Below are 3,653 nucleotides of genomic sequence, written 5' to 3' on the forward strand. Positions count from 1 at the left end.
ACAACATCCCATCCAAACGACACACGAGCAGATTCTGATCTGAATTCATCAGAATCTGCTCGTGTGTCGTTTGGATGGGATGTTGTCAATCACCCCCCTACTCCCCGGATCTAGCGCCCTCGGATTATCATCTGTTCACTAAATTAAAGGAGTTTTTGGGTGGGCAGCAATTTTCAAGTGACAAGGAGGTGACAGAGGCAGTGGAAACGTGGCTTCGAAAGGTGGAGCGGAACGTCTTCGACGAGAGCATCAAAAAGCTTGTGCCCAGGCTTCAGAAATGTGTTGACCTCGACGGCGATTATGTGGAAAAATAAAGACATGTTTTCTCAAACATATCCTGTAAATTTCATTACAATATAATGCATTGTTTTTTTTTCACACCTGTTGTAACCTTACTTTCTGGACGTCCCTCGTATGTACCGTTTCTTTCCACATTAGTACTACGCGCCGAATTTTTTTTCCGGTCATAACGCAGTTTGTCTTTTACACGTGGAATAATTGTCGTCAGCAGATTCACGTATTCGTGAATGATTTTATCGACCAATTTCATCCCTGAGCACGCGAAATTCTAGCTTTGCTATTCGAGATGTTTAAACTGTTCCCATTTGAAAACTATTATAGCCTCGACTTTTTCGTATTAGAATTTTCGTCTCAAAATGTTACAGAGTACTTGTCATTAAAATATTTATCGCCAGTTTAGGTACACCCTGTATATTTTTCTATGTGTAGCCCACGGATCGGACAGACTTTCCGTCTCGCGCTCGTGTACCAAACCTCTTCGCCGACCCCCGAATTCCGCGAGATAGGTAGAGTTAATTTCTTTAGCAAAAATGTTGACTTTCTAACGTCGGCGTCGGTCCCCGGTATTTCAGTTAAGCCTGAAGTTGAAGTACCGTTAGAGCATTTCGAATTGAAGAAACGTTCCGTCATTTGTTCGCGTCAGCTTGATATAAAAGAGCCCATTATTCTGTATGATTTAGAGCTAGAGCAGAACCGTCAGCGCCTCGGCGTTTTCGCGAAAATAAAAATTGCCTCTTTTTCTCCAGGATCAGCGTAGCATTACTTTGTTACGTTACTTCGTTCCAGCATTCGGTAGAATTGCGTTCAATTGTGAACAATTGAACGGTGCTCGTACTTTGCGTGTCCAAAAAACTCAGCAGTGAGCTTCGTTGAATTCCTGACGAATTGAGAAGACATTTTTTATTCAAATCGGGCGTGCGACAACTTTGGAGAGACACAACTGCAACAAATACGGGATATTCTGATAGCAAGTGCAAACAATTCTTTAATCTCAGCCGTGATTGTGGCAAACAGTAGTAGATTCGAGCGCCGTTTTATTTACCACCGCGTTGTTATCTAGAAACCATCGGCTCGCAGGACTGAGAATCCCTGATGGCAAGTGCTGACACGGTAGCGGTCGAAAATTATGCGTAATGACAGTTTGCAAAACGCCCGGCAGTCGTCGACCACCGTACACGCGTGTGATGAGTCACTTTCGTTAATCGTAAGCGCATTCCGTTTTTTCTTCTTTTTTTTCGAATGACACAGCGCGCTCGCGGGTTGGCTGGATCATAAGAGCGAGTCATTAATTCCCTGTCCAGCCACGCGCGGAGATAAGCGATCGCGGGACATTTAAATAAATATTCAATCGATCGCCTGCGAAACCGCCGTGTAATCTTCTATCGATTCGAGCCAGCATCGATTGCATCTAAATCTTTAATCAAGCGGAAAAGTGGCGAATTGAAAGACGGGCTAAACGCATCCAAACAGAAACTCCGACGTCTTCCGTGTTTGAAACCCGATATTGAAGTTAGCTGACGGGGTGTCTCGTAATGCAATTTCTCCCAATTGACTATAATGATCCGCTTTCCTGATCGACTGTACGCGATTTCAATCGCTAATTGTCAATTACTTATTGATATTAAAAAACAATACGAAAGGAGGTGCATAGAGCCGTGAGAGTCAAAACGCGGTTGTTGGTGCGTAAAGTCAAAAGGACTATCTTTAATAAATCACAAAAAAGAGATAATTGTACGTTTCGACTCTTGTTGAGTCATCCTCAGCAACTTGGAACCAATGACGAAATAAGATGTCTCGTCTCATGCTCCACGTGGGCTCCAGGATATGTGGAAAGTTTAATTTCATGATGGTAAACATGAAATCGCACAAGAAGCACAAAATGAACATCGGAAAATCAGTTGAGCTTAAAAGATAACGTTGTCAGTACGATCAACAAACTGAATTTCAGTTTACGCACCAACAACCGCGTTCTGACTCTCACAGCCCTATGCACCACCTTTCGTATTGTTTTTAAATATTGAGAGTCTTTCATTCGTACTTATTGAAATTATTGATACTACTTTTCCGTGAAATATCAATTATACGCTTGAGCTTGAGGGCAATATACAATTAATTAAGATTGCTCATAGAATCGATAGAAAAGCGATGGTTTTGTTAAGTGGGAATTTAGTCACTAAATATCGCTGTAATTTTAACTGAATATACATAATTAATTGAGATTATTTGTACACATAACTGAAAGCGAAGTGACGATACATTGTTTTGCTGACCGGAGATGCAATCGCTGCAATTTCAATTTTTAGCAACGCTCGCGGAAGCACGTTCGCAAGCTCTTTCGTAGTTTTCGAGAGTGTCAGCAGATATCTGAGTGGAATAAATGAAGCGCCGAAATCATCTCGGCAACGGGCATTGCGCTCGACTTGCGCTCACACATGTGCGTGACATCATTGCGAGTGCCCGCATCGTTAAACGCGTCCACTCATATAGTAAGAACAGTAGAAGCCGCCGTTACAGCCGGCAATGGCTGCGTGTCTGTAAAGCAGGAACTTCCGTCGAAACGGAGGCGAATTGAACTACCTTTACGCTTCGTGAATTTCGCATTATCTCTCATTCGCCGCACTCGATTCTTGATAGACCGGAACGATCGAATTAAGACACGAAGGAGCGATGCGTACAAGCGCACGCGTGAAAATAACGCGGAACGACGTGTCGTGGGATTATTATATTTTATCCGGAGCCTCGTATACGGAAACCCTGCTGATTGAGCTGATAATCATAGATCCGGGTATTTAACAAGCAAGTATTATAATTGACAAAGAAGGGGAGAAGAGAAGAGAAAAAGAGTATGACAGAAACTGAGGGGTTCAAATCTATTCAAAGGGAATCTTTTTTTCCAAAAGTTTTTGAACGATTCTGTCATGTAAAGATCTGAATAGCTTCGAACATTATTTTAAATTCGCAAAAATCTTGAGGGATCTTGAAAATTTTGCGTTTGAATTTTTGAGGTCTGTAACATATTCTGCAAGGTAAGATTGCTTTTTATGCCTACGTATAAAATAGAGTAAATGGATTGAAGTAATAATATAAAATGTTAGGGAAGGAAGAACACGTCTTATTAAAATGTTCAGGAGAATTCTGCAAGTTTCGATATGCCTTCAAAATTCCCAAGATATTCCTTGTGGTTTTACTAATATTCGAATTGGCCGTATTGAACTCCTTGTCAGTCTTGGAACTGGACGCTAATCTGAAGGAAGAGAGAGGAAGAATATTCGAAATAATTCGAGAGTTGTCATATATATATATATATATATTTGAAATAATTAAATTACTTAAATTTTATATTTCAAAAGGAG

Source organism: Vollenhovia emeryi, unplaced genomic scaffold (assembly GCF_000949405.1).
Source record: "Vollenhovia emeryi isolate VEMERY1.0 unplaced genomic scaffold, V.emery_V1.0 DF939304.1, whole genome shotgun sequence".
NCBI lineage: Eukaryota > Metazoa > Arthropoda > Insecta > Hymenoptera > Formicidae > Vollenhovia > Vollenhovia emeryi.